This window comes from Scyliorhinus torazame, chromosome 10 (assembly GCF_047496885.1).
Source record: "Scyliorhinus torazame isolate Kashiwa2021f chromosome 10, sScyTor2.1, whole genome shotgun sequence".
In the NCBI taxonomy this organism is placed as follows: Eukaryota; Metazoa; Chordata; class Chondrichthyes; order Carcharhiniformes; family Scyliorhinidae; genus Scyliorhinus; species Scyliorhinus torazame.
In genome coordinates this window covers 98869149-98881180 of record NC_092716.1, presented here as the reverse complement: position 1 = coordinate 98881180, position 12032 = coordinate 98869149, and the positions used below count along the sequence as shown (strand labels likewise).

Below are 12032 nucleotides of genomic sequence, written 5' to 3'. Positions count from 1 at the left end.
TGAGGTGTGCTGATCCTCAGATTAAATCACCATCAGTCAGTTCAAAGGCGAAAGCAGCATATGGAACTATGGTGACTTTCCTATTACAGTGTCTGCTATCCCACCGAGGTTGATTCTCCGAGGCAGCATGGTAGCATTGTGGATAGCACAATTGCTTCACAGCTCCAGGGTTCCAGGTTCGAATCCGGCTTGGGTCACTGTCTGTGCGGAGTCTACACATCCTCCCCATGTATGTGTGAGTTTCCTCTGGCTGCTCCGGTTTCCTCCCACAGTCCAAAGATTTCATAGAATTTACAGTGCAGAAGGAGGCCATTCGGCCCATCGAGTCTGCACCGGCTCTTGGAAAGAGCAACCTACCCAAGATCCACACCTCCACCTTATCCCCATAACCCAGCAACCCCACCCAACACTATGGGCAATTTTGGACACTAAGGACAATTTAGCATGGCCAATCCACCTTACCTGCACATCTTTGGACTGTGGGAGGAAACCGGAGCACCCGGAGGAAACCCACGCACACACGGGGAGGATGTGCAGACTCCGCACAGACAGTGACCCAAGCCGGAATCAAACCTGGGACCCTGGAGCTGTGAAGCAATTGTGCTATCCACAATGCTACCGTGCTGTGCAGGTAAGGTGGATTGGTCATGCAAAATTGCCCTCGTGTCCAAAATTGCCCTTAGTGTTGGGTGGGGTTACTGGGCTATGGGGATAGGGTGGAGGTGTGGACCTTGGGTAGGGTGCTCTTTCCAAGAGCCAGTGCAGACTCGATGGGCCAAATGGCCTCCTTCTGCACTGTAAATTCTATGATAATAACATTGCTTGCGACAAAGTGAGCTTAACTGCACACTTAAATATGCAAATCGGTATATCCCCTCAATGACTCGTGAGATCTTGTTAGATCGCAGCCTCTGTTTCTTGTGGGGATCAAACATTATGCACCAGATTATCCTGTTTTGACATGGGCATAATACGTCAGGCCAGCTTTAAAAATGCCGGGCAGGACTCAAATATGGAATTTCTGCCCTATTCCTGGGGCCAGTGATTTTTAATGTAGTGGGATAAGTGAGGTCAGGGGGCTGGATGCTGTCACCCCAATGTTGCCGGCATTTCTGAACCCACGCAATTTTGATGGAAGAAGGCAGGCATTGATAGGTGACATGATTCACACCAGCACAGTGGTGTTGTAAACCATGGTTTGGAGGTGGGAACGTTATGAGAGGGAAGTACAAAAGGTGAAGCCTATTTTACATCATTATGAATTGCTGTAGCATAAATTATATCTCTTTTTACTACAGTGATTGACCATGGTGCTTTGTTTTGAAGAGGCTAGTGATCATTAAATAATGTGGTTATCATGTTGTTACTTTTGGAAATTGGCAAGCAGTCATGGGAAAAAATAGCACTGTGAAAGTGGAAACGTTTCCAGATGCATTATAGCACATTATTAACTGGAGAAAGTATCTATCCTGCATAGAACCCTGTTGAAATCCAGATCTGATTGTGCAGAATATTCCCAATGCTTTATTTTATTCTGTAAAGTTCAGATTAGCCATCTATTTGGATATTTCAAAGCTTTGACAGATGGCTGAACTTATGGTTGTGTTCCAAGACTCTAATAGATTCTGCTCAGCAGTAGTTCTTTATTTTTTTAAATAAAGTTAGAACACCCAATTCTTTGTTTCCAATTAAGGGGCAATTTAGCATGGCCAATTCACCTACCCTTCATGTCTTTTTTAGGTTGTGGGGGTGAGACCCATGCAGGGAGACAGGGAGAATGTGCAAACCCCACATGGGCAGTGACCTGGTGCTGGGATTGAACCTGGGTCTTCAATGCCATGAAGCAGCAGTGCTAACCACTGTGCCACTGTGCTGCCCCACGCAGGTGTTCTTTATATAGTTGTTTAGTGGAATGTCATTGTAAACGCTTGGCTGCCTTCCAACCCATAAATTGATTATGCTCAGCAGTGTTTGTTGATATAGATGTCAAGAGGTATGTGCGCTTCTTTATTATGACAGATTTATGAGCTTTAAAGAGGATAATGACTTTTAGGTGGCTATTTAAGTAAATATTTCATTATCTTGACAGATTTATGAGCTTTTCCAAAGATTTCCAAATCCTATTATAAGGTGTTTAATCTCTTATTTTCCCTTTCTTTTATTTTGCCGTTATCATTTTTGATCCAAGGGTGATTAATGGGCATGGATCTTTAAGTCAAGCAGCAGAGAGAGTGGGGAATTCAGAACACCCTACAAGTTTCTTCTAAGTTGAACAAGAGCTTCAGACACCAGCAGCCGGTGGAATTTGAATTTAATTAATAAGATCTGGAATCAAAAACTAGTCTTGATAATGGTGACAATGAAACTATCATCGATTGTTGTAAAACCCCATCTGATTCCCTTTCTTTTGGGAAGGAAGTCTGCTATGCTTACCTGGTTTGGCCTACATGTGACTGCAGACTCACAGCAATGTGGTTGACTCTTAAATGCCCTCTCTAATGGCCTAGCAAGCAACTCAGTTCAAAGGCAATTTGGGATGGACAACAAATCCAGTGAAGCCCATACCCCTTAGAAGAAGTTTTAAAAGTTGTCTCGTTGTCTGAAGATTGTGATTGTTGGCATACAAGGACAGTTGCAGGTCACTACTATAGTAGTGGCTACACCACATATGTCTTTCAGATTTGGTGATTATTGTCCAATTCAGTATTAAAGTCACGAAGGTGGACACCCTGTCAATACGAAACAAAAACAATGCGGTTTTGACAGAACTCAGCTGAGTGCAGTAGTCTTTATCATTGCTACTTACAGTTGGTGTAGATATCCTTGACTGCAGATGCACAACGGTACATTCTTACCATCATGTTTCTGTTGTCAATGTTCCTTTTGAAACTTACAAGTTTATCTCAGTGACCTGAATGATCTAAAAAAACAACCCCTTATTCATGTCTCTCATTTTCAGACCTACCAATCCAATAGAATATGCGCCACCCATTGATTTCCATCAGCTGGCTTTCTTCTTTCTAAAAGGCCAGCAATGTTGATATTGTAAGGGATCAGCTCGCATGCTGTTTTGTCTCCAAGGTCACTGTCTACCCTCTGTCAATGAAAATATTATGTGTTGGGATTCGGTTTCTGAGTTTTCCAAGGGTTAGTACGCTTTTAGTAGAAGTAAGCTAGAGTACTATTATACAATGCTGCTCCATAAGTAGTTGTACTGACACTCCAGCAAATACAAAATCCACAGGACTTGGTGCAAGGTATTCTATTCTATCTTCTCTTTATATATTAACGATCTAGATGACGGGACTGGGGGCATTCTGGCTAAGTTTGCCGATGATACAAAGATAGGTGGAGGGGCAGGTAGTATGGAGGAGGTGGGGAGGCTGCAGAAAGATTTAGACAGTTTAGGAGAGTGGTCCAAGAAATGGCTGATGAAATTCAACGTGGGCAAGTGCGAGGTCTTGCACTTTGGAAAAAAGAATAGAGGCATGGACTATTTTCTAAACGGTGAAAAAATTCATAATGCTGAAGTGCAAAGGGACTTGGGAGTCCTATTCCAGGATTCTCTAAAGGTAAACTTGCAGGTTGAGTCCGTAATTAAGAAAGCAAATGCAATGTTGTCATTCATCTCAAGAGGCTTGGAATATAAAAGCAGGGATGTACTTCTGAAGCTTTATAAAGCATTAGTTAGGCCCCATTTAGAATACTGTGAGCAATTTTGGGCCCCACACCTCAGGAAGGACATACTGGCACTGGAGCGGGTCCAGCGGAGATTCACACGGATGATCCCAGGAATGGTAGGCCTAACATACGATGAATGTCTGAGGATCCTGGGATTATATTCATTTGAGTTTAGGAGGTTGAGGGGAGATCTAATAGAAACTTACAAGATAATGAATGGCTTAGATAGGGTGGATGTAGGGAAGTTGTTTCCATTAGCAGGGGAGACTAGGACCCGGGGGCACAGCCTTAAAATAAAAGGGAGTCACTTTAGAACAGAGATGAGGAGAAATTTCTTCAGCCAGGGAGTGGTGGGTCTGTGGAATTCATTGCCACAGAGGGTGGTGGAGGCCGGGACGTTGAGTGTCTTTCAGACAGAAGTTGATAAATTCTTGATTTCTCGAGGAATTAAGGGCTATGGAGAGAGAGCGGGTAAATGGAGTTGAAATCAGCCATGATTGAATGGTGGAGTGGACTCGATGGGCCGAGTGGCCTTACTTCCGCTCCTATGTCTTATGGGCCTGTTAGTTTATGATCTAATAAAAATCTTCACCATGGAAGAAGATTTTATTTATTTATTTTAAAAAATATTTTTATTGAGTTTGTTGTGGTGTACAAAACAAGGAGAAGTGTGGAAAAACTGTAGGAGACACAGATAAAGAAAAGTATTTACACGTAAGCCGGTCGGTTTCAATTATTTACATACATACATTGTCGTGCTTTTTCTTGCAGCGGTGGAGATTTCTTGTTTTTCGTTCCCCATTGGTTTTTTGGTTCTGGCTGTTTCCCCTGCTCCCACCCTCCCTATCCTCCTCTACCCCGCTTGGTCATTTATCTTGCCTTCTTCCCTCATCTGCACATGTACCCTGCTCCTGTTACGTTATGTTATCTAAACAGGAAGAGGAACCTGAGCAGTACATTCATCTTGATCATCTGCACTCTCCCTGCCAGGGAGAATGGGAGTCTGTTCCATCTCTGCAGATCCTTTTTTACTTTCTCCATCATGCTGGTCAGGTTCCACTTGTGGATCCCTGTCCAGTCATGAGTGATTTGCATCCCCAGGTAGCGGAATTTGTGTTGGGCCTGTTTAAAAGGCAACCCCTCCAGCTCTGCCCCTCGCAGGCTCACTGGGAAGATCTCGCTTTTGCTCAGGTTAAGTTTGTAGCCCAAGAAGGCTCCAAACTCTTTCAAGAGAACCATGATTCCTTCCATGCTGCTTCGTGAGTCCGAGATGTAGAGGAGAATGTCATCCGCATACAGTGGGACTCTGTGCTCTCTGTCTCCTCTTCAGTTCCTTTCCAGTTCTTTGCCGCCCTAAGCGCAATCGCTAGTGGTTCGATCAGCAGGACAAGCAGCAGCGGGAATAATGGGAATCCCTGTCTTGTGCCATGTGCAGCTGGAAGTATTCAGAGCTGGTGGTATTTGGCCGTATGCTCGCTGTGGGGGCATTGTACAGGAGTTTCACCCAGGCGGTGAACTCTGTTCCAAGCCCGAACCGCTCCAGTACCTCTATGAGGTACTTCCATTCGACTCTGTCAAAGGCCTTTTCTGCGTCAAGGGAGATGATCTGCTCAGATGTTCTCTCCCCGGACGGAGTCATAATCACGTTCAGCAAGTGCCTGATATTCAATGTTAGCTCGCTACCCTTGACAACGCCCGTGTGGTCTTCTGCTACCACCTCTGGTATGCAGTTCGCCAGCCTTTTAGCTAGGATCTTGGCCAGTATTTTCGCATCTGCATTTAGCAGCAAGATGGGCCTGTAGGAACTGCATTCTGTTGGGTCTTTGTCTTTCTTAGGTATCAGCGAGATTGAGGCTTGTGTAGGTGACAGGGTGCCCCTCGCCATGAACATCTCCCGCAGGTGTGGGCCAGTGCTGTCGCGAATGTTTTGTAGAGGTCTGCCGGGAAACCGTCCAGTTCCGGCGCCCTGCCGACATGGAACTGGTACTCTCCATGATTTCTCCCAGTTCTAGCGGTGCTTTCAGGCCCTGTCTCCTATCCTCCCGCACGACTGGCACGTCCAGTCCATTGAGGAATTGCTTCATCCTCAAGTCCCCTGCTGAGGGCTCGCAGGTGTACAGCCCCTGGTAGAAGGTCTCGAATGCCTCGTTGACCTTATCCGGCTCTGCTACTAAGTTGCCTTTGCTGTCCCTAATCTGGGCTATTTCCCTTATGGCTGCCTGCTTTCGCAGCTGGTGAGCCAGCAGGCGGCTTGCTTTGTCTCCATGCTCGTACAAGGTCCCCAGTGCCTGGCGGAGTTGGTGCACTGCTCTCCTCAGAGAGAACAGGTCAAAGTCCATCTATAGCTTTTTCCTTTCCACCAGGAGCTCTACGGTCGGGGCCTCGGAGTATCGCCGGTCTGCCTCCAGTCTGGAGTCAACTAGCTGTTGCCTATCACCCTCTTTTCCCTCTCTCTGCGCCATAAGCTGGACATTACCGTGGCCCATGTTGATTGCCACATTTCTGTCATAAGAAGGTGGACTCGGGCAGCTGCTTAAAATGGCCGCCTGCCCTGAGAACACATTTTTTATTGAATTGCATCACAGTGCTGATGGCGTGGCATCTTCTTCCTTGTTGCCGCCAAAATGTTTCAAACTGAGCGTACTGGTCTACTGTGCAGCCAGCTCACTCACATGGCAAATCTTAATAGCATTTTCTAATTTCATGTCTTCTTCCCATAACAATCTCTCACGGAGCTTATCATTCGATATCTCAAACACTATTTGGTTGCGGATCATCGATAAACTTTGATTACTGAAATTGCAGGACTGGGCCTTCAGCCTCAAGTCAGTTACAAAGCTGTCAAAAGATTTGCCTGGTTTCTGGGTACGCATACGAAAAATGTATCTTTCAAATGTTACATTTTTTTTTGGAGAACAATGCCGAACAAAGTACTATATTACCTCATCGTATCTCTTGCTCTCCTCTTCGCGATCAAAAGTGAAGGTAATGTAGATTTTGATTGCGTGAGGACCTGCTACCGAGAGCAGCAACGCAATGCACCTCTCGTCAGGCTGCGCCTGCAAGCCAAGGGCTGAAACATAGACTGCTGTTTGAAAATGGGCTAGTTATCATTTACGTTACCCGAAGCCTGAAGCTGGTGGGGTGCCTTTAAACCTTCCGTATTGAACTTCACCGTCGTTTGTTGCGTTGAGTCGCAAATAGATATAGTTCACCAGGTCGGCGGAAGAATCTTCTCTTTTCCGTTCCTTGGCCTATTTTGCCTCGTCTTTTCTGTTGTTACCTTTAAATGTTCTGTCCTCCTGGTACCATGTTGTGTTCTGTTATCTTGCCATTGCAATGGTGCACACAGAACATCTAGTTGTTTAACTCGAACAATGATTCATTGATGAACACGTGGAAAGAGAACACACAGATTACTATACAGACAGAGTTACTACGTGAGTTCTATGAACTCTCCTGGAGCTACCCGATGTGCGATTGTTCTGATGTATGTCTTGCTACCAACTGGCGAGTGTCTCACATTACGTGACCGATATCTGACACCACCAGCTGGTTGGAGGTCGCATTACTAACTATGTACAAACTATTCAGAAGCATAGCACCACAGGCGAAGACTCTGGATCTCTTCACTGGCCATTAAGTCTCCTGAGATTCCAGGTGACTTTCCTGATGGGGCTTTTTTGTCACCCCGCTCCTGCGGGATCAACCATACTTACCTGGTGGATGCGCCCCTGCACTCCGGGATTTCCCTTTGATCAGGGGACGTCTAATCTGGCCGCGGGCACTGTTCTCCCCATGAGGTCAGGTCCCTGCGCTCCGGGGTTTCCCTTTGTCCAGGAGACATCCAGCATGGCCGCCAGCTGTGAGTACGCCATGTGAGTGAGCCTCTGCACTCCGGGGTTTCCCTTTGTTCAGGGACGCTCCAAAGTGGTTTCTTGCAGCACCATTTTGTTCCAAGTCACCATGTGTGGCCTGTTGTAGCCAGCCTATTGTCCTCATTCCCTCTTTGCCTGTATTTCACTTGTGGTCCTTTCCCCCCTACCCTGTAGCTGCACCCCTTCTTCTACGCCCCCCCCCCCGTTTCTTCCCATAGTTGTCCCCTCATCCCTGATGTCTACCCCCCCCTCACCAGGCGCTTTCCCCCCTGCGGGGGATGCACCGCGGCCTCTCTCTCCTGCACGCTTCCCAGTGCTAACTATCTTTCTAGGGTGGCTCCCCCTCCTGGGGATAGTTGTGCGTCCTCCCATCGCCTAATCCCTGAGCTTCTGGTCTGCCATTCCACCACCATCTCCTATGCTTTGCTGCACTCGTTCCTACTTTCCTCTCTTTCCCCTCTCATCCCCAGAATGAGGCAGTATATAGAATCATAGAAGTTTACAGCATGGAAACAGGCCCTTCGGCCCAACCAGTCCATGCCGCCCAGTTTTTACCATTAAGCTAGTCCCAGTTGCCCGCACTTGGCCCATAACCCTCTATACCCATCTTACCCATGTAACTATCTAAATGCTTTTTAAAAGACACAATTGTACCCGCCTCTACTACTACCTCTGGCAGCACATTCCAGACACTCACTACCCTCTGAGTGAAGAAATTGCCCCTCTGGGCCCTTCTGAATCTCTCCCCTCTCACCTTAAACCTATGCCCTCTAGTTTTAGACTCCCCTACCTTTGGGAAAAGATGTTGACTATCTACCTTATCTATGCCCCTCATTATTTTATAGACCTCTATAAGATCACCCCTAAGCCTCCTACGCTCCAGGGAAAAAAGTCCCAGTCTATCCAGCCTCTCCTTATAACTCAAACCATCAAGTCCCGGTAACATCCTCGTAAATCCTTTCTGCACTCTTTCTAGTTTAATAATATCCTTTCTATAATAGGGTGACCAGAACTGCACACAGTATTCCAAGTGTGGCCGTACCAATGTCTTGTACAACTTCAACAAGACGTCCCAACTCCTGTATTCAATGTTCTGACCAATGAAACCAAGCATGCCGAATGCCTTCTTCACCACCCTGTCCACCTGCGACTCCACCTTCAAGGAGCTATGAACCTGTACTCCTAGATCTCTTTGTTCTATAACTCTCCCCAACGCCATACCATTAACTGAGTAGGTCCTGGCCTGATTCGATCTGCCAAAATGCATCACCTCACATTTATCTAAATTAAACTCCATCTGCCATTCGTCGGCCCACTGGCCTAATTGATCAAGATCCAGTTGCAATCCTAGATAACCTTCTTCACTAGCCACTGTGCCACCAATCTTGGTGTCATCTGCAAACTTACTAACCATGCCTCCTAAATTCTCATCCAAATCATTAATATAAATCACAAATAACAGTGGACCCAGCACCGATCCCTGCAAAGTGCAAAGTGGTCGATTTGGTGATGGTTCACAGTTGGCAGTACAGAATGCAAAAAGTAGACATTAAGCATCAAGAGCATCATCCAGTGGCCTTTTCATCGCTGTCCCTGCTGTCGCTTCTCTAGTCCGTTCACTGAGATGAACATGTCCGTGTCTGCAGGGGCCGTGAAGAAGTGCTCCCTGCCTTGGAATGTGACCCAGAGCTTGGCTGGGTACAGCATCCAAAACCTTCTGCCGTTTTTGTATAACACGGCCTTTGCCCTATTAAATTCGGCCCGGTGCTTGGCCAGGTTGGCTCCAATGTCCTGATGAATCAGAATCCGATGGCCTTCCCAGTAACAGTTTTTGGTTTGTTTGGCCCATCGCAGGATTCGTTCCTGGTCCTGGTACCGGTGCACCTTGCCGATTTTCGCCTTTGTCTGTTCCCCGGCTTTGGGCGAAGCGACAGGTGCGCTCTGATGATTTGTGGTGCGTTGGGGAAGCTATCCCTTCCCACCAGGTTGCCCAGCATTTGGGCCACAGTCTGGGGGTTCTCTCCGGCAGGTCCACGATCCGTAGGTTTTGACATCTCAACCAGTTTTCCTGGTCTTCGATTTCCCCTTTCAAATTCCCCTGCTTCGCGACCAGCCTTGCTACCTCCTTCTCCAGGGCGATAATCCGGTCACCCTGGTCTGTTACAGCTTTTTCCAGTTCCTTGATCGTTTCTTCCTGGGCTTCCTGTCGCCTTTTCGCTTCATCCAGGGCTACCTGCATGGTCGCCAGAGCTTCGGCAACCACACCCTTCATTGCAGCTTGAATGTCCGACTTCGTCTCTTCCTGATGCTCTCTCAATTCTCTTCAAAGAAACAACCTCCTCGCATGCGCTGGTGAGGGGGGGCCTCTCGTCCGGCGGGCCAGTTCCTCTCGCTCTGGTGAAGCCCGGATTTTGCCGCCTCGTGTGTTGGCTGGCTCGGTCGCTTGCTTGTCCAGGCGTTTTCCGCGTCTGGTTTCCACCCGTCCTCTGGAGAGCTGCTATTTGTTATTTTTCTTTCCTTGTCTTGTTGCGTTAGTGGTGTGGGGATGTTTTTTGGTGTTAGTGGGTGCTTTTCGGGCAAAAAGAGCCTATTTTTTAGGTTTGTGGGAGGAAAGCCACCTGATGTGCAACCTCTCAGCACATCCCTGGCACCAGAAGTCCCACGGAAGAAGATGTTAGTGCTATCTATAACTGTGGCACTCTTAGTTGAATGCTAAAGTGTGTTCCATATTCTGGTAGACATCCCTACCCACCTCAGGTTCCATTCTATTGTGCAACGCCTTATCAATGCTACTGCTGTCCTCACTGTGTTCAGCTTCTTGTCCATCACCAGATCTGACAACTGAATTGGCATGTGATGCTCACTCAAGCTGTTCCCATTTTGCCACATTACAAATGAATACTCAGATGCCATTGCACTACTTCATATATTTTTAATGCTGTTCCTTGTTTTGTGATACCAGTATGTCAGAAGACATTTTAAAATTGCAGAACAAGGTGAGGTTATTTGCCTCATCAAACCATGTGCTTCGACTGACATTGTACAACCCTTTCACAGTATTTGGCTATCCTAACCCTGTCATACCTATTTATTCTCCTGATGGAAAGTTGAGTAAATATCTATCAAGTGATTAAAGGGAAGATACCTGTTTATACCTAAATCTTAACCACTTCATATTCAGTCAATCAACACATCTGGGGTCCAGATGAAAATAATTCATTTTATACTCTAGTGCATTCAATCATCTTAATATATGCCTACAATCATAACCATTGATAACATTTCCCACCAAATACTTATTCAGCTTCTTTTTGAAGGAGCTCATTAACAGTGGGCAGGATGGAGCAGCACGATGGTGCAGTGGTTAGCACTGCTGCCTCACTGCACTGAGGACCCTGGTTCGATCCAGGCCCCAGGTCACTGTCCGTGGGAAGTTTGCACATTCTCCCCTTGTCTGCGTGGGTCTCACCCCCATAACCCAAAATGATGTGCAGGGTAGGTGAATTGACCACGTTAAATTGCGCCTTAAGTGGAAAAAAAGAATTGGGCAATGTAAATTTATTTTAAAAAAGTGGGTGGGATTTTCCAACTGTTCAGCAGGATTTTCCGGTCCCGCCGAAAGTAACCCCCGCCCCCCCCCCCACCAACCAATGATGGTCCGTCTCCGCAAAAAACGCCGTGATAGGTGTGGAAAATGTCTCCCATAATATATATTGGCTTGGTTAGGAGTCTATTCCATATAATACATTGTAGTGCAAGGATAAAATATCATTTCTAGTATCAATTTGTTTGTCAGTTTTGCACACCAGACCCTGGATACTAGCAGGGATTCCTCGGCATGTGAACACAGACATCAGCACGGTGATAAAATGCGGGATTCTGAAACATAAAAAGAAAATACTGGTCAGGTCTGACTCTCATCCAGACTTGAAATGTTGGCTCCCTTTTCTTGTCACAGATGCTGTCAGACCAGCCGGGTGATCCCAGGTACGTGCACTCAGGCACCAGCAGAATGGCCCCTGGGTACACGCATCCAGCTGCCTGCATAGTGGTCCCAGGAAAGCGCACCCAGGCACCTGTTAGACGTCTTGAGCTGTTTTGATGGAAATAATATGTGGGGTGTGTGCACTATCAATCAGTTATTAATTTTTAAATTATCTTGTAAATGTGGTCTTTGAAAAAAACTCTTAATTAACATGCTAATCCATATCGGATGGCTATTTTTTCCATGCAGATTTACATGTTCGTCCAGTTATCAACATGTGGATGGAGAACAATTGTATATGCGCATGCAAAACACATAGTGGGCTGGATTCTCCGCTGCTGGGATTATCCGTTGCACTGGCAGCCTGGGGATTTTCCGACGTCGTGGGGCTGCCCACAATGGGAAACCCCATTGGCCGACTGGCGAGACGAAGAATCCCAGGGGCGCGCCGCACCAGGAATCTGTTGCGGACGGGGAACCCGCCTAGT

At 46.7% G+C, this 12032-nt stretch overlaps 1 protein-coding gene across 2 annotated transcripts in view; it reads right to left on the bottom strand.

Annotated features, from left to right (window-relative positions):
- LOC140430789 (uncharacterized) overlaps positions 1–12032 on the bottom strand; it is a 448181-nt gene that overhangs the window by 179134 nt on the left and 257015 nt on the right. The window lies entirely within an intron of this gene.